The sequence below is a fragment of the Camarhynchus parvulus genome, chromosome 12 (assembly GCF_901933205.1).
Source record: "Camarhynchus parvulus chromosome 12, STF_HiC, whole genome shotgun sequence".
Taxonomy (NCBI): Eukaryota; Metazoa; Chordata; class Aves; order Passeriformes; family Thraupidae; genus Camarhynchus; species Camarhynchus parvulus.
The window spans coordinates 12,693,706-12,714,035 of record NC_044582.1 but is presented as its reverse complement, the minus strand read 5'-3'; the positions used below and the strand labels follow the sequence as shown (position 1 = coordinate 12,714,035).

Below are 20,330 nucleotides of genomic sequence, written 5' to 3'. Positions count from 1 at the left end.
CTGTTGTAATAATTGGGCAGGTTTTCCATAGAAGGAAATTGACACTGAAGGGATTCCCACTCCAGACAGATCTTAATTTATCTAGGAAAAAACATTTAAAAGTTTTCTGTGATTAAGTTAAAAATAAAAGTCTGTTAACCAGCAGCTCTTGACTCCTGTCACGTACCAAAAATTATTTCAAAGAGGTGTACAAGGATCTCACAGCACTGCTCAATAAATAGCAGATGAAATTCAATGACAATCAATGCAGAATCAAAGCTAATTATATATACAATGATGGACTTGAAATTAGCTGTTAATATTCAGGGAAGACTTTGGAGTAATCACTTAGGCTGGCAGTTCTCTCTGTGTCACCTCCATGCTGCACGAGGCTCTGAAGGCAAACACAACCCAAGGAATTGCTATTAAAGAATTAGAGAAGAGTGAAACACCATCACAGCCACCTTAGGAACTCTCCTTCTGAATACTGACAGCATTTCTGCTTGCTCATCTCCAAAAAAGTCATCAGGAAAGGCATGAAGGATGAGCATGGCCATGCAATGGCTTCTGTTTCAAAAAACCAAAAATCCAAGCCTGAAAAAGAGATGATTCAGGATGGACAGAGAGGAGTCTACCATCAGTCTAAAAATCATGAGTGGCATGAAGGAGATGAACACAGAAGCAGAGCTCACACTTTGTGCCAAGAGCTCCAGAGCTTCAAGTGGATGCTCCTTCCTTTGGCACAGGACATTGCAGAGGCCAAAAATATTTAAATGGTGCAAGAAATCAATCAGGCAAAAACATTAGAGAAAATCCAGTCAAGGGCTATTTAAAGCAATTACACAGATACAAGCTGAGGCTGAAGAGGCCCCTCAGCCCAGAGCATCACTCCTGGCAGGGCAGCTCCAAACATTTTGCCTTCCCCTTTTGCCCTCATCAGCAGCCCAGCTTACTGAGCTCCAAAACCCACAAAATATTGGGCTAAACAGACCTCTATGGCCATTTTGGTATTTTCCTATGAAAAGCTATGAAGCTGAGACACATTTAACTGTGGTGCAATGGGATCACACACTAAAAATAGTGACATCCAAAGCTCTATCACCTGCACAGGAATAAGCAGAAAATTTAAAGAGCCCCTCTGAGGCAATGTATAATTCATGCAAATTTTGCCATCTAAGCTCTTTAGGCTTTTCTTAAATAAGCAAATAATTCATCCTCCACATCCTCTGCAGTCTGAAGCTTGTACTGATTATGTTGATACCCTACTAGAATTTAGAGCCCAGCTGAGCACAGAGTCCCATCGTGTCCTCTGCAAACAGAGGAAGAGAAAGTTCTTGCCTCACAGAGCCAGCAATATTAAAAAAACATAACACAGGGATCATAGAAGACTAGAAACAGAGATGAGGCAGCTCCAAACCAGAGCCTCAAGAAGAGAATTCAATATTTTAAGTTAATGTCTATGCACTTCTCCCAGACTGTCTCAAAAAGAGAAAAGAGTGGATCTTTCCAGATGGGCAAACTAAGTACTGTGAAAAAGCATTTGAGAATCTCATTCAGGTATCATGCCACAGCTGAAGAAACATGATCCACAGAAATCTTTTTCATTATTTCACATACCCATAAATCATGATGGACTCCAAGAGTAACCTTACTGTATCTTTCAGGTAATTTAAATGGAAACCACGTCCAGTAGTTTTGGGCTAGTGCTGTGAAATCTCAAGGGATAGGAAGCACAAATCACTACCAACAAATGCAGGATAGGTACATAAAGACATCTGCTACAGCTTTCTGAAATTCCAGACTTTGGCACTGTCAGTAATGAACACAGTTAAAGAAATCTTTTCTTGAGAGGTCTGATTCTTCAGACCTCTCTTTTTTTATCACAGAATTTCTACTGTCCCAAGTCTATCACAAAGTACATGGTAGAGAAATACACTGTCTGCTCTGTTACTAAAGAAAAATCAGATTTCTGAAAGAACAAAATATCCAAACTCAGATAAAAAGAACAGGGTCCACAGACATGTCAGCTGGTTTTTGAGAGGCTTTTTTTCTTCACATCAGCTTGTATTTACATAGCTGTCATACTCCTTAAGCAAAAGGCAACACAGACAAGGTCCCAAAGGTGTAAACCAGCATGTGAGTGCACAGAATCCCCTCTAACTCCACAAAAACACCAGCTGGCTTTTGATATTTTCCCCAAAGTTTTGTTACAGCCTTTGACATCCAGTTTCAATCAGTCTAGAGGTGACACGAAGTAGCACTGTTAGTATTCTAACCTGAAAAACCCCAGAAATATGAGATCCATCACAATAATGCAGTGTAGCAGTGCTATAATTTGGGTGACAGCATGAATGAGTCACAGGTAATTGTCAGGTAACAGGAGGAACACAACTGCCTTCAGTCAGCACCAGAGTCCCACTGCAGGCATTGGAAATAGTTTTTTGCAGTGGCAAAGCAACTCAGGGAAGCAGAACAGAGATAATCAGAGTCAAGGAAAATACAATTGAAAACACTTAATGAAAGGATTTCATTCTTATAAATAAATCACAGTCATATTCACTGTAAGGGTTCCTATTCTCCAAACTAAGAAGAATCTTTGTTTTGCAATTAACACACGCAAAACTGATTCTCCTCCTTATTTCCTCCTAGAAAAATATTCTCTTTCCCTGCTGATGGCTGTGCTGATTACACACTGGTTTTGTACCAGTTTGCTCTGAAAAATATGCTAGAACACAGATCCATTTCTGAGAAGGGTGTGAAGTCCAACTCATGGCATCTGATCGAAAGATACAGCAGTATCTCTTTAAATATTTAGTTTCCTGCCTAAAATTATTACTGGAATATCAAAAAGAACCCTGTGACACCTCCAGTGAAAATTCTCTCATATGAGAATCCCAATTTTAACAACAGAGATCTCAGGAACTACTTCTCTCACTTAATGAGCCTTGGCAGCCATTCAAATTAAACACTCTATTGTGCAAGGAGCTAATTATGCTGAGATTAAACCCAGAGAATGATAGGGACATTTACTGTACTTCTGGCAATTATAAGAGCTCTCAGTATTGGAGAATACAGCTTGTATTTCATAATTCTGAAAGATGTCCCTGCTAATCCAATAAAAAAATTCATGTGCATGCTCACACATACAAGATTAATTAATTTTTTTTTAACATTTTCAACTATTTCTGACACACATCCACAAATTATTATTATTTGTTTTGCCTTATTTCTCCCATATCTGACTGTTCATCCTGTCTCCCATATATCCATTTGTCATAATCCTCCACCATTTCTCTGATAGGCAATTAATGTTATCTCTTTCCCTAGAAATGCTGAAGTAATGACAGTAAAATATTTGCTCATTTAGTACTCTAATTTATTTTTCCAGTATCTTCCCTGATAGTGCCCTTTTCTTTCCCAGAAACCCCAGTGGTCAGTTATCTCTGTCACTGCTGCCCAGAGACAATGCATGTAAATAGAGGGAGCTTTCCTCACTTGGCACACGCAGGCAGGAGCACTTCTGAAATTTCAGCAGTAAAACTCATCACAGGATGATTTCCCACTTCCTCTCCACTAATGTCTACTTGGAAGGGGTTTGATTATGCAACCTAAAACCCTCTAAATCCCCATAAGGGCCTGGGGAGACTAAAGACAAGTGATCACTCTTCTGCAGGAAAATGTGTTTAACATCTCACAGGAACACGCTCATGCACGCAGGATGGGAAGCTGGGTACCAAAGTAATGAAACTTGGGATTTGTGATGGATTTTGCATCTTGTGCTTATCTCCAGCAGCATCTAACAGTGTGTGTAATGTGATTTAAGGTTCCCCCATTCCACAGTCCCGGCACTCACAGCAGCTGCTTCCCCAGGGATTTGCTGATGTCTGATGAAAGCACAGTCCCTGCAGCACCCTGCCTTTGAGGGAAAGGCATCAACAGAGCTGTGCTTCTCTACCCTGCCTTTGGTTTTCATGAAACTTGTCAAACTGCAATGTGTTGAACACTCCTAACCCTGCTTTTCCCATCCATGACATTCAGAAGCCAGCAGGTGCAAAGATTTTTGTTAGGACAGAACCATCAGCCTGAGCAATTAAACAACCTGCTCTGTGCTTCAGGTTGTAAATTGGTCCAAAGCAGCTTTTCAAGTTTTCAGCCAAACTGGATCACCTGGCAGGAGGAAAGTTGTCTCTATCATCTAGAGGCAGCAATGTTCCCTTGAGGAAAACTCTGCAGAAGCTGAGAGGCAAAGCCCTTGTTCCCAAGGGCAGCCTTCACACACAAATTCTGCAGTGTTTCATTTTCATATTCTCTATCAACATATTGTTTTGCTTAAAATGGAAAAAATAAATGTGAAAGGTGTGACCTCTCTGGGGCTGATGGGTGTGAATCAGGGCACAAATAAGCTGTATCTGCAAGTCATGATGACTGAAACAAATCTCTAGAGGACTGGAGGCAAAGCAAGGATGGTATTATTAAATGTAGCTCACTGTAAAACAAGATAAATCAGAAAGAGTTAGAGGTAATCATCTGTATGTTGTCATTGGTCAATCAACAAACTGCATTTTAAAATCTGTTATAAAGTAATTTCCTAATTAACTGCTCATCACAAGCACCCTTGGAGAGAACAGAGGGGCTGAGCTAATTGTTGCAGTAAAACCAGAAGATAAATGAATTATAAGTTCCTTTAAACAAATAAAAGACGGAGGTAGCAGAGCAAGGCACTGAAGGAATGCACTTCCTAAGCTTGCACTTTGCTCTGTTCTTTCTATATTGTTGTTTCTGCTGCAGAGCAGGCACACACAATGCTCCCAATAAATGCCATCCCATTCATTCCCTGCATTCCCCCATGGTGCCATTCCAACATTCCACATTAACTTTAGCTTTCCTTCCCAACACCTCCTGCCAAACCCCAGCTCCTGCATTTCTGATAACTCCAGGTGCTGAGAACCGAGCAGGGACAGTGAGTGTGCTCCTGCCTCCCCTCCCAGGCTGGCTCTGCTACAGGAGCATCAGGAATTACAGAGCCAGCATTCAGCCTGTTACACTATGGGACAATCTCCTGTTTCAAACTTGTACCTTTTCAGTTCTGCAACAGCCACATCCAAGCAGGTGCAAAGCCTTTGCAGATGCCCCTGCTGCTCCAGCAGCCCTCCCAGGATGTGCATTTCAGACCCCTTGGCTCCTCTTACAAACCTGCTCTTATCAATATCACCAGGAAAACTCTGGCCACAAATCTCTCTCAGCTGAATACACTGGTTTTGCTAGTTTCTCCCCACTAAGGTTTTAAATTATTGCTTCTAAAATAAATACAAATTAAAAATGTGTAACTTGAAGACAAGTATCTTTAACAGGCTGGTTTCCTAAAATTTTTGTTATATTTTTAAAAAGGCAAAGATTGCATAACACCACCGCTCTGGAAAACTTTCAATTATGTAGTCAAAAGCCTTCAAAAAAGTAATGAATTTAGTGAATTAAAAATTTATCTAACTCTTTATATGTCACCATTCCCAACAGTTGGTTTTCCTGCCAGGATGCAGTATTTGTGTTTGAAAATCCTTACGTAACTTCTGAGTTTTCCATCTTGCTCCAGCAAGCTGACATAATCCAGGGTCGTCTGTGTCCCCGTGCACATACTAGCAGTGAAGTGTGAATGCTGCATGGGAATAGCTTAAAATATTTCTTTAATATTTTATCATAACTTTAGTCAATGTTCATTTGTGTTCCCTCCAATCTCAGGTGCTGGCAGATGGAGTTTTTTCCTTTTTAACTAGCAGGAGATGGAATTTTCTGGTTTGTTTTCCCCTACAGCAGATGTATTCATATCTCAATATATTTCAGTAATTTTTCTATTCCTCACCTCTTCCTTGGAGATTGACTGCTTACTTGCACGGTGTTTTTTAAATAATGATGACTTTTTTTTCTCCTTGACAGGAGAGACAGGTTCTAACATTTTTTATTTAACTATTACATATAATTTGATAATTCCTACTAAGAGACAGGTAATTCTCCTTATAAGTATGTGGATTGTCAAATTTTATTTTTTAAAAAGGCAAAACCCCCAAATTTAGGTAAAGAACCAATATTCTATCAAGGCCATATGCCAATAAAACTCATCTCCATTTATTCTCCAGCCTGCTGCAACTGAAGCACAGTTTCTCAGATTAATACATCCAGTATCACTATTTAATCCTCTCCTCAGTGACAGGATATAATGATCTGATGAACATGCTACTTAATGGACTACCTGAAAGTGTTGAAAAACCCTAGTGATGAGCACAGGCTAGCAAACTCTAGAAATTATCTTAGAATAGAATGAGAACAGAGAAATAAATCAGCCTATAAGGGACAAGATTTATTCAGTGATGCATGGGGCCTTTTCTTTCCCATAAGCATTTCCATTTTTAATTCCTTTATTAATATTTTTATTGTTTCCCCAGCTCCATGTGAATGCACTGCAATCATACAAGGTCTAATCTAAATTATCTTGCAGACCAAGGTTGATAACCTCCCACAAATTACCATTAGCTCAGCAACTTGGCAGTTTGTGTATATAAATTGCCAGAGATACATGGCGCCTCCCTGCTTCCTTATAAATGTAATTTACCATGGATTTATTACTAATATTACAATACACAGTCACCCTGAGGCAATTATTTATTTGGTTTTCATTTCAATAGGGCAGAAGTCAATTTGTCAGCCACGCAGGCTCCTGGCTCAGTGGGTGACCAGGAGACTCTGAGAGCTCCTGGAGCGCATCCAGCACATGGGCTGGGCAGAAATCAGCTTCACCTGGCAGCCAGGGCAGTTCCCAAACGTCTGCCAGGTCAGCCTGTGCTTATGCCAAGGACAAACATCAGCAAGGACTTCTTGGCATTGCAAATATTGGAGAGATTTCTATGCCTGTCCTCCACAGGGACTCAGACTATCCAACACCAGCAGCACCCCTGGAATTTACATGAATAGGAAGATATTGGCATCCAGTCCCACCCAGTTCTGTAGAATTCACTACACATCCACTCCCAACCATCTAGTCCAGAAAGCCAAGACCCCCCTCAAGAGCTTTAAAAACTTACACAGCTTCCTGAATAACTCACAGTAAACACAAATCTGTGTGGATGGAATGACTGTGAAATGCCAACATAAACCAAACCTCCAAAACTTTACTGTTCTGGAGAGGGAAACATTGAATTACCAACATCTTTACATCTCAATCAAGTACCAAGTTAACTTTGTTTTTAATCACCGATCAAATTAAGACCATCAGGACTATTTTATTATACAAACTGCAGAATTCTTTTAGGTTTTGGTTGTTTCTATATACAGTTATAAAAAGACATAAAATAAGGTTTTTACATCCACACACTAATCAAAAGCAGAAGAGAATTTATGTAATAAACATTTTGTAAACAGCAATTTGCATAAAAAGCCATTTTTTAAAGCACTCCTAATTAGATTGTCAGTGTACATGTACACACTGTGCAGAACTCCTATCCAAGGACTGTTGTGTCTTAGCTTGCAATTCAACCTCTTTTCAACGACATCCCATGTCTTGCCTGCTTTCTTAATTTTAACCTCATCCTTTCCTGCTTAGGAGAATGCATTTAAAGACTCAGCACTTTAGCAGAGTTCATTAATGGAATAAAAACACTCTTTGCAGTTTGTCTTTTTATTTTAGTAATTAAAACATATAATTATACTAATTCACTTGCAAAATAAAAGGGAACCATAGTAGTTTTAAAATACTTTGCTTATTTTAAAATAAGCACTTCACTGCTTTGCTTTAAAAGTAATTTTGTTATAAATATCTGTGTTTAATTTATTTTGTGGATATACAGCCACTGATAAGCCACTCACACACATAGCCCTAGGTATAAGGTTATGAGAAAGCTACTGTCAATAAAATATCCATAATATTACTCAATAGGCACAGTCATGCTATTTGCAAACAGACAGAGGGCAGAAATTTAATGTACGGCTGGCCTGGCATACAATCCACCTGTGATAACAGCAAATGCACGATGTTCAACAGGGGTGTGGCTACACACAATTCCTCATGAGTTCAGTTCTGTGTTACAGCTCAAGTTGCAGCACAGAGATGTGTCCTAATGCAGAAACAGCAGATGCATTACCATGAAAATGTTTAGAGACACCAGCATGGCTTTCTGTCAGCTCATACATTCTGACAAGTGACAATAATGATAACCCCAAGTTTTATTTCCAATAACAGATGCAGCCTGAGGGCAGCAGTACAAGTTGTATCATGTCTTTCTACGCCCTTCACCAGTCTCCACACTGATCTCCATCGGCTTGGCCCTCCTTTAAGGCTCTCTTTAGATTTTAATTTGTGCCTTTCAGTCAAGCTGCTGACCAGCTGGTAAACCGAGAATGAAAATTCCAGATACAACCATTGATTCAGGACCCAAGCATTCATTCCATCAGGCAGACAGCTCACGTGTCCAGGTTGGTTAATGCTGGATCACAAGGTGGCTCATTAGCTCAGGGGATTCACAAATGATCCTTAACAGCAACTGGCTCCCTGAGCCTGAAAGGAGCTGGGAAGGGACACTCAGCTCTGCTGAACACGAATTAGCTCATGTTGTACATGAAAGGGAACTTTGCAAACTGCTCCGAAGTTCCTCCATGCTTGGCCATCCTTCAGTGCATCCATCAGCAAAAGGAGCATCCAGAACCCTGACACAGCTGCTCCTGAAAAGATGGCATCAGAACTTGGGAACATGTGAAATGCTCAGGCCAATGGTCCATGATTTAGTGTATTTTTTATTTGTGAGACTTTAGCATGTTGGTTTTCCTTCCTCCTCTTACGGATCCAAAGGCCTGACGTGTTTCCTTCCTGAAGAGCTGTGTTCATGAGAAGTTATTGCCTGCTCCTTCAGAAACAGGGCTAAATCCCCCCGTTTCACACAAGCCACTGAAAACATCAGAATGGCATAGCTAGTGCCAGGGCTAAAATTAAACCAGTGAGAAAAAGATAAGAAACTCCCATACAAAGAAAAAAAAACCCCAAACAACCCTATGATTATAGCCTACTGTGGGATCATGTTTCAGTCTGAAAAGTTTGAAAACATGGATACATAACAAATGACATTAAGGTAACGCATTTCATACAATTCACATTTCCCATATCATAAAAAACAACAATCCCTGCCACAAACTCCTTTTGATCAAAGAACAATGGCTTCAACAGAAACAGCTTCCAGGGATGTTTGTCCATGCAATTAGAAGACCCATCTCAATTTTCAGTCAGCTGCATTAAATAACAAAAGGTGCATCCCTGTTCAGCCATTTAATAACTCACATTATCTTCACAAAAATATTTTGAACAAAGGTTGCTAATACATTAACCCACTCAGCAATATTTTTTCTAATTGGTAACCCCAGTGGCTTTAGGTATGGCATGAGACCATCCTTTGAAATCAGTTGCAGAGACATGGAGATAATTGGGATTGATTACAGGACTCAAAGCAGCAGGAACAAAGGCTGACAAATTACAGTCTAAGAGACAGAATAGGAGCTTTTTTAGACTAAACCATCAAGTCACAGTGAAATGGGAAAAACATACTCCAAATTGTCAAAAATCAGGATTTTGTTTAAGTTGCATTTTCTGTTGCACAACTGCATGACTGAGGTACAGCAGTATCATTTTGTACCTGTATCAGGGATGCTATTTATTACATTTTATTGACTTGAATTTTATTTCTCTTTACTCACACTGACTTTAAGCACAGCCAAGTCACTGCAATGAGAAAAAAAAAAGCATATGCTGCTCCAGATGATTCTGCAGGGCATGGAGCTGATCACCCTGAGCCAGACAAGCCATGCTCAATGGCCAAAGGTCATGAAATTCTGAGCAATTCAGAATTGAACCAATTTTGAAGAAAGGGTGGGCCAAGACAGACTCCTGTATCTACTCTCTAATTTCAGCAGCAGTTTTAGAATAACAATCTACTCTGGAACATCAACCAGAGGATTTGTTCCACAGCATTAGAATTTATCTACATGCACAGGCTTTTCTCATCTCTCAAGAGTGAGCTAAGCTCAGTTTGACCTATGTTTGGTAAGGTGAAGAACATACCTTGTCTGCCTTGATGTAAGGCAAGGATAATTATTTTTTACAAACACTGTTCTATCCATATTCCCAAGTACCTGCTCTTTTGTTAAGCATTCCTGATCCCTTCTCAACTTCTTACAGGAACAGGCTCAACTGCAAAGCAAGCATACAAAACCAAGCCACAAATAAGCAGAACAAAGAAGAAATCCATCTCCAGCCAGCTTCAACAGTCATCCTCCAGAGCAACTGCAAAATTGTCTGTCAGTGGGAGGCCAACACTCCTTCCACACAGGTACAGTCTTCCTCCTGCCAAATTAAACTCTTGAGTAGTAACACTTCAGCCAAGCTGCAAAAAGGAGGATATTCTGAATTATAAGAGATTTGCAGCAGTTTAACTGCAGCAGGATGATTAAGACCAATAAACCTGCTGACGTTTTCTTGAATTTGCTTGGCAGCTCCTGTTGCGTCAGCCATGCTCCAGGAGTGACACATGATCAGAGCCACAACAACCCACAGAGTGAGAGAGAAACTGGTGCCCAGGTTCCACCAGTAAACCTGGGAGAAATTCCTGTTTTCAAGGCCTGCTTCAGCAGAAACAAGGCAGAGATTTCAAGAAGGCACACGAGCAGCTGAAGGATTTCTCAAATGGAATAAGTCTATCAGCAGATATCACCTTCCTCTCCCCCTCTGCTGAACTGAGTGCTTTCCCTTCAGGAATCAAACATCAGTGACCTGCTCATGACTTTAGAGATCAAAGATATCAGACACAGTTCATCCACACTGCATGGCACTGAACGTGGCCTGAAATGAGTCTGGGAGAGGAAAAGCAACTTAGGATTCTGCTGCTGGATCAAACCAATGAACTTCCTCCAGATGGAAACTGGAACTTTCTACAAGTGGAATTGGGCTGTTCCCTCTGGTTTTACAGACAGAGGAATGGTGTAGGAGGTATCAGGCCAGCTGCCACAAACCAGACTTGTTAGGGAGGGCTCCTTTTCTTCATAAACCCTATGAACCAATATCACTAGTCAAAAAATAATTATATGATTTTGCATACTTCAAAAGCCTGTGGAAAATTACACATTGGCTGTCAATTTACAATTTGGGTCTATTGTTTTACTTTATTTTGCTCAGGGTATAAAGCCATTACATGACTAAAATTAAATAAAACTGTTTCCTTGAGAACTGTTTAAAATATTCTGATGTATTTGTCTTAGAGCTTCATTAATCCATTTCTAATTCATTCTGCAGGTTTACTCAACAGCTGTGCCTGATGTAAACTACAAATCTGGATAAAATTAAAGCTGCTATGCCACTAAATCAGTTTATTTTCAAAGACTTAACAAAAATCTTCTGCTACTTTAGGTCACAATGGTTTACTGGTTTTTCTACCTATAGGGAAAAAAAGTACCTTTGCTGTAACTTAAGAACAAACAAATACAAATACTAGAGGTTAAGGGTGAAATTGATTTAGATATCAAGCACAGGAAGTATTCTGTCTTACAATCTATGCTTTTTTTACATTAAAGAGCAGTTTTCATTTTTAAGCTTCCATGTGCAGTATTGAAACAAATCTGGAACTACCACTTTGTTGTTATTTATAGCATTGCAGCAGCTCTCACAACCTGCAGTTTTTCTTAAAAGAGACTGGATTTCAAAGAACAGTGAGAAGCAGCCGTAACTAAGTATTGTTTATGTCAAAGACGATTTACTGTAACAAACACCCAGTCTTCTTTCTGTTTAGGCAAAAATATAATTAAGGAGCCTAGTTATATAACATCATCTAAATCAAAGGAAATGCTGCCTTTCCAGCATTTTTGGTGATTCCCAGCACTGCAGCTCCTACCACAGAAAACCACTCTGGGCTCAGCACTCAGGGGCGTCTGGGGGTGCAAGAATTCAAGTCACAAGTTCAGGTGTTCATTATGAATTGCATCCCTGCACCCTCCAGGCTTTGCTGTAGTATTCCTGTATGGCAGAGCTCCGTTCCAATTTAGGAAATGTTACACTAATTGAGTATGCAGGCACACGCTCTCCCCATCTCTGATTAATTAGCACCACTCTAGCTCTTCACATCAATCTTGTGAAAACCACTGTGACTGATCTTGTCTCACTTGGAGCTGAAAATTACTTTGCCAATAGTATAACATAATACTTTGGTATAAACAACAACAAAAAATGGGGCTCTTTGGTGGCCTCAGGATCACTCTTTTCATGCTGCACATCTCTCTGGTGCTTTTGAAGACAAAGGACAGGACTTTATTACCAGCAGACAAATGCAAGTCAGAAAAACAAAGACAGCACCACTGGAAGCTCTGTATTTTTACAACAATGTCTCTGATCAACAGCAATGTATTTTTTGCAACCCCTACACAGCTTCAAAGGTCACTCCTGTCTCCACACCCTTCCGTGTGATGAGGGAAAGGCCCATTTAGGAAAACATTCAGGAGCTTCAGGCATTCCAGAGCAACTCCTGGAGGATCAGTGCTAAGGCTGAACACAGCCAGACTACACAGCATGACCCAGGGCCACTCTGCTGTGCTTCTGTTTCTAAAACTTTGGAAAAAGATTTTCTCTCCCTTGCCCAGCAGCCATTTTGGAGGAATGCAAAGGAACAACATGAATTGCAAGATGTTTTTTCTCACATTGTCTTTTGCTACTGACAAGTCAAACTGTTAAGCCAAGAAATGTCAGCAATCTAGAGATGAAGGCTGATGATTTCAGGGCAGGAGTGAAGTTTTCAGGCAGAATTTCCCTGCTGGACCAGGCTGCTTTCATCACGTGTGTCTCAACTCGCAGGCTCGCCCAAGGCTGCGCAGCTGGCTCTGTGCTCCCAGCCCCATTGTTTTACACATTCTGCTTCCTCACAGTTACCAGCCCAGATTTCACAGGCCATATTGTCTGCCTCTGAATTCACTCACCAGTTTCAACCCAGAATTTGCTGAGCTCCTCAAGCTTTACGTTCCAGACTAAACCGTAGGGGAGGTTTTGCAGCAAATACCAGACTTTTTTCCTGAGAGCTGCAGCCTTCCAGCTGAGTGTCCTTCTATGAGGGGCTTGTGCTCCAACATACAAAACATAACAAATCAAGGGAACTGAGCTCTACCCCTGTTCTTCCACCACCACGTCTTAGCAAGACCACCAGGAATTTCTGCATCCTCCCTGCACGGGGAGATGGGGAGGTGCAGCACAGCAGTGGAACCACAGCAGCCCTCTCTGGGTGGCTTCTGTGCCTCTAAAACCTCTCCCTCCTCCCTCCAGCTCTGGTGGGAAGCAGTTCATGTTGAGGAGAGGATGTGCACTCTGCCCAAAGGGCTGCAAAAGCAAACAGAGCTCCCTCCCAGAGAGGCGTCAGGATCTCAGGCAGGTTTGTCACTATGATCCTATTTCTGCTTGTTTTGGCTGCCTCCCTCACCCAGTGCTCCAAGAAAAAGCCCCACCTTCCATTTATAGCTGTAGAAACTGGGTGAGAAACAGATTTGCCACTAAGTTGAAAATGAAAAGATTTTAAAGCCAGCCATTTCCAGAAGGTTTACAAAGGCTGAGATTTTGAAAGTGTCCCGAGGGAAGTAAAGAACCTCTCTGAAATTAATGTGAATTAAATGTCCAAAACCCACAGGCAATTCTGAAAATCCTATCAAAGTATCTAATACTTCTAGCTGTCAAAGGCACTAACATTTAAAACAAAAGTGATTTTATCACCAGCTAAGAATCAGTTTTCAAGTGAAAGAATTGCAAAATATTAAACCAATTAGTCTGTTTGACAACTTGACATGATTCTTCCCAGATGATGAGAAAGCTGCAGCATGGCAGGAAATAGTAACATCACGACATAAAATAAGAAGTAACTTCCAAGAACTCTCACAAATCTATAGGTCAGAGCTCAGACCTATGCAAAGAAACAAGCATTTCTTTGTATTTGGTGAGTATAATGTGGGTATTTACTACCTAGGCATAAGATTTATGATCCCCTTAACTATCTGTTAACCTCCTTTCAAGTGCTTAGGGTTTATAAATTATAATTTTTTTGTGCTTTTATCTTCTTGCTTTGTCACCTAAACCAAAGGTCTTGTATATGCAATATGGATATTTGAATGTAGCATGTACTAACCTTTTTCAGAGCCTTTTCTCATATTACTAGCTCCAGCAGATTACTCATTTGAGGCACGGATACTTGCTCAGCTTGTGTAAGACAAAGCCATGCCAGTGTGAATGGTAAAGGAAATTTAAATTTAAGCTTCATTTTATGTGGGGAAAAAAAAATCCCCACCACATTTGAACGCTATAAAAGGTCACATCAGTAAACAACAGGGATTCAGAGACACAGCTGCTAAATGTTCCCTATGCAATGTAACAGTTCCTAGAAGAAAAGGAAAAATGGTGACATTAAGAAACACATTTCCTGCTACTTCAGACAGTATGGTTAAATTCAGCCTCACATCCTTATTTGACCTATGAAATTAAGCTACGTGCCTCCCAACTCATAGACACACATTTTCATACGGTAAAGGTTTAGATGAAAATGCCTCATTTGCTGTTAGGAGTGACTTGTCTTCAGCTGGTTTCATGGGGACAGGAAACAGGTTCATCATCACCCAGCTCCCCAGTGAGGAAATGCCAAAGCAGCCTTTTACCACAATTCCCCAGACCTCTGTTTTTGACTACTCTGACATTGTAAGAAAGAAGATTCAATTAAGATTCTTTAGGCTTACTCATCCAGCATTTTATGAACCATCTCACCTCTTATCAGGCTAAACCAGATATTTATTATAACAATAAGAGATTTCATACTAATGTTTCACATTCACTGGAGCTAGAGATATTAAACAAGATCATTTACCGCTGTCTGCTGCCATTTAAAAAACTGCATTCAGAAAACATGAGGTGTTCAAAGGTTAATATGGATTAATATCAATGGATTTTGCTAACTTCTCCCAGTCCTTGACTCCTGTGCTTCCTTGAGGACACAGGGCCCCTTCCAGTTGATGCTAAACAGAGCTCAGATGCTCAGAGATAGGAATGGCTCTGCCCTGACTCCTGCTCTGATGCTCTCATCCAACCCAGCCCACAAGCAGATTCTAAAACCCCTGAATTTTCCAGACATTCGCATTCAATAAAGCAGAGTAGACTTCTGGATTTCTTGGTAAGATGATATTGATATTTCTTGATCCACCACCTGGATCAACCCAGAGGGCTCGGTCCAGGACCCATCTCTGCTCTGAAGGGTTTAAATCACAGCCATTGCTCCCCTTCCCTGCACTAAAGGAGGGTCACACAGCCTCCAGCACAGGCACTTGCTGTCCCTGCTTTGTCCCTGCAGAGAGGAGTCACAAGGGAAGTTTCTGGGCACTTCCTTCACAGCTCCTGAAAGTGATCAGGTGGCTGCACACAGACACCTACCCCAAGGCTGGCAGCTGCTGAATCTGAGCACAAGCCACGTGTCCCTACTGCACAAAGGGTTAAAACCCGCCCAAGTTTAGCCAGCAAGCAAAAATCAACGCACCAGACTCTCCTCCACACTTAGCCAGCAACCATCCCCAGGCACTAACACAGTACAACCATGCAGGACCAAGAAACACGTAAAGAAATACAAACTAAACTAAAATCTAACTCCAAATAGGGAATTAATAACTACATTGAATTTAATAATGCATTTCTTCATCTCCCCTTCTTCAGAGAAGAGTAGACTAACAATATACAATGGGCCAAGATAATGAGAAGGCCAGATGGCTGGATCTTGTGGAATTTGGGAAACAAGATATGGGAGAAGTACACAGAGAGTGAAGAGCAATAGTATTTTAAAACCATTATGCTGCCAAAGACACATTTGAACATATTAAAAGCATATGCCTTTTCTTCCTAAAACAGTACCAGTTGCTAGGCCCCTGAATATAAATCATGCTATCCATGCTTTAAGCACTAGCTTGGCTTCTATTGCTATAAAATAGCAAGTATCATGCAATAAGAAGACACTATTTCCATGTAAACCATTGTTACCTTTACTTTTATTTTCCTTTTGCTAAATTTACTTTTCTCCTACCAAACCAATCACATGCTGTCATCTGCCCCACAGTACCTTGGTCCCTAGCAGTGCTCCTGTTGGCACTGCAGTTATCATGGGGAACACCACGTTCTTTTTTCCTCTGGCTGCTCAGCCATAGCTCTGCAAACAGCCTGATGCAGAAGGATGTTCTTCACCAAAGTCAGTTTCAGGTTAAAAAAGCTGCACTCAGTCCAAAACACGGAACAAGATTGCAGTGGGATTAGCTGTGTGTTTAGTAACAAAGAGATGGTGGGTTTCTACACTGGCACTTGAAATTAAGTACAAGTTTATTCCATGGGAAATGTTCTGGGTCAGGCTGCCTGTGTGGGAGTGCAAGGTCATCACCAGCACCTTTTCACTGGCATTTCACCAGCACATTTCAGCACCAGCTCCCAGTGTGCACTAAACTCATCATGACAGAGAGGACCAAACACTCTCCCTGCTCCCCACACCCCCAGCTGCTGCCCAAGGAGGGTGAGATTGCTGCAGCAGCAAAGGGCATTTCTGCAGACAGCTCTGGGTTGAAAGCTGTTCCCAGGGTGAGGTGTAGCTGGGGAGGAGGCTGAAGGAGAAAGGTGGGGCAGTACGCAGGGTTTCTGCTTTGTAGGGAGATCTGCACAGCAGGGTACAGCAAAGAGCACACTTGGCTGCCCAGTGCATAAATTGCTTTGGTGGCTCCTGAAGTGCTTAAAGCGTGGAAGTGTCCTCAGACAGCAATGCAAATTACACTGGTATGCAGGGGCTGTCCCACTGTGGCAATTGCAGGAGAAATTCATGTTCAAAGTCTCTCTCTGAGCTACTGAGCAGTGAAACGAATCTCACTTTTGCAGGGAATGGAAAGTGGAAAGCAGGCACTTATCTGGCTAAGAGGGTAATTCCACAGCACAGGAAACATAACACAGCTGTGGGAGCTTGGCATTAATATTATTAATGTCCTGTGCCCTATATGGCTCCATTAGCACTGGGCTTCCTTGGGCCAGACACTCTCCAAACACGCAAGAGGAAAGCTCTGGTACAGCAGGGAGCTCTGCAGGAGAAGTGCCATGCAAGGCATCGCTCCTTTATTCAGTGGTGGTGTTTTTTAGGCAAGAAATGAATGATGACTTCAGAAAGCATCTAAAACCCAAAGCAAAAACAGCTTCTCTTTTTCAAAGCCTCTCCCTTCCCCATTTACACAGAGTATTTTCTTCCCCCTTCTGCAGAAATGCCACATTATAAATCTGTGGCAGCAAGACACGTCTGGCCATCCGGGAAGGTGCCCAGCCAGCAGGGCAGCTCAACCACCACATATTCCAACCCAATATTTTTCATTCTTAACTTAACCATCAAATACTTTCCAATGCCAGAGAGCCTTTACTGCCAGAAAGCTATTTTCTGCTTCACGCTCATCGTTCAAATAAACAAGAGAAGAAAAGGAAAGAAAGGAGGTTAGCATTAGGTTCTGGAAAACCAGAAATCAGGAAAAAAATTATATGCTCTTTTTAAAAACATGCATATCTGAACATCATGTAACACATTTTAATGGGGGTGATGCTGGGAGGTTTAATTTTCTTTTTTAAACTAACCGAAAGCAGGAACTTTCCTTGATGAATCATCCATGGAATACGATAACCAAGGACACGCTGGAGGCGAAGCTCACTTCCCCCAGAACTAGTTCTTAGTAAGAACTTTCTGGATGCCTTGGCCCATATAGCTAACAGTCTCTGCTTGATAAAACAAAACAACTTCCTCTAAGTCTGAAATCCTGAAAATTTTCAATAACAGCACTTTTATCTTCAAATCACTCTCTGCATGTCTTGCAATCTTGACCTCATGCTTCATCACTGTGATTAAAATTGCCAAACTGGCAGATACTGGGAATTTGGTCAAGTGCTGAATCACATTGTTCTACTATAGGACTATGAAAAAGGTGTCACAAAATTATTTATCATCATATTGGGGCAAAGATGGAAATTTTAGTCTCTATCCCTGTTTAATCATCCACAGCTCTGAAAAGCCAGAACAGCAAGAAGAAATACAAGATCCTCTGCCCTTGCAATACCATGTGGATACCCCGTGTATCAGTGTGCCCTACATGTACTTAGTACTTACTACTCCTTAAACTAAAGGGTTTAGAAATTAGTTAGACATTTGTATCCTTTCCCAGACCACACTGCATGATTCCACATGCAGAAATGCTGTGGTATTTTGTAAACTTGTGGTTATGTTTAGTTTGCATTCCTGAAATAGTTTTAGGACGTGCACTCATCAGCAGATACAAAATGAAAAGATTCGTGAGAAAGTTCAAAACATTTTTGTGCAGCACAACTAAATATTTGTCCCTTTAATTCCATCACTTCTGTCCTTAAGGGCCTGGGCAATCATCTCTAACTGAAGATCTGGCCTTCTTTTAACCTATGCATAAATCCATTTTTCTCAACACTGGGTCTGCTCTTGGGCCCATTCCTTTAGATGTTTTTGAAGGAGGAGTTGGTGTCTTTGCCCTTCTTTGTTAAAAAAAACAAAACTTCAAGTGGCACAGTGCACTAAACTCATTCATATAGAAAGGGTAAAAGGATAAAATAACTTATACATTACTATCATCATCTCAAACCATTAATTGTGGCAAGTAATTTAAAACAGGAAGGTTATCTGTCTCCACCTTGAAGAAATTTAGGACAATCCATGCTTTCCTGTTAAAGGGTGTTGTCTAAAACTGCTCAACAGAAGCCTGCAAAAATAATCTTTTTCCTTCTCTTTGAAAAGCAGTGCTTGGAGCTTTTCCCATTAAAAAAGGAAATGGGCTTGTCTGAAGTGCAAAACCTTCGTATTCTTCAAAGAATACAAACAACCAAATAACCTAAACCTTTTTTGGGGGAGTTGAGGGAAGAGAAGGGAAGAGCTTGTAATGTGGGATGACTGGATTTTTATCTTGATGCCATAAGGAGACTCAAATACGCAGCCTGACTAATAATTGTTTAACTTAGCCTCACTAAAGTAATTAGTTTAATATATAAAACAGTTAGATGACAAAGAGACAGGAATGTTCTGGTTTTAATACAACAATGAAATGAAACTTTCCCAAATAACTCCTAATCTTTATAGATAAATCTGCTATCTAGGTTTACACTAGCAGAATACAAAATGGTTTCCTGAGATATTCCAGACAGTAACTATGTGTTATAAAGGAGCTGCTAGACAAGAGCCATTTTTTATTTTAAATTACCTCAGCCAGTCACCTCTCTGCATTCTGAGGTTTCTCTTGTTGCTATTTGTTCTCTGGTTTTAAATGCCCTGAGTGGTTTTCATCATCCTGGTCCTGCTCTGCAGAAAAATAGGATGCTGCAGCTGGGAATGGGAGATGACCCCAAGCTGGGAAAGGGGCCAGCACCCAGCTGGACCTAGAGAAATCTGCTGCTCAAGCACAAAAGGCTGGGTCTGTCTGCATGGGTGTCTGAGACAGAGGGGTGACACAGTCCTGACTTCCACAGCAGCAGGCAGACCTGAGGCTGCACCTATGCCAAGGAAGACTCCTGACACACATCAGACTTCTCCTGAGCTGCTCCCCCCAGCTCACACGTCCCTCTTTGCTAAGAATAAATGCACTTGCTTCCTGCCAGCCACCCTTTCATCCAAAGGGAACCCCAGCACGTTCCCACCACTGCTCAGGAGAGATCATATCTTCTGCACTACAAAAAAAAAAAAGATAACAGGAAAATCTCAGCAGAAGGAGACAACCTCTGTTGGGTGTAAAATGACTAAAAGAAAAGCTAATGAGTGCCCAGGAAGAGGGCCAGCCATAGCTGAGAAGTATAATCTGGAAGGTGGAATCGGGGGTGCTTTTGCTGCCAAACATATGTCACGAGCTGTTCCAGTGAGTGTCTGTCTGCTCCTCTCCAGGAGCCAGCTAAAGGCACTCAGGGCCCTGCAAGCATTCTTCCAGTTCTGACCTAGAGACTGCAGAGCAAAGGGATTATTCCATTTGCATGAAGATTGTGCTTGAGGCAGTTAGGGAAAAACTGCAGCAATGAAATTCTAATCTGCCAATGTATTTATAGCTGAAACGCGGCTCGCAAATAAGAATTCCAAAACATTTTAAAAGAGTCTTGCAAACAAGGACAATTTCATACATTTCATATGATTTCATAAAGACAGAGCACCATAAAAAATGAATCATAAAACCGGTGACAAAGACAACTGATTAGTTCATCATCTTCATTGCCTGCCATGGCAAAATTTTTCTCCAGAGGATATTTAAAA

General features: G+C 41.1%; 1 protein-coding gene across 1 annotated transcript in view; it reads right to left on the bottom strand.

Annotated features, from left to right (window-relative positions):
- Positions 1 to 20,330, bottom strand: part of PTPRG (protein tyrosine phosphatase receptor type G) — a 392,464-nt gene that overhangs the window by 236,670 nt on the left and 135,464 nt on the right. The gene's annotated exons all lie outside the window — the stretch shown is intronic.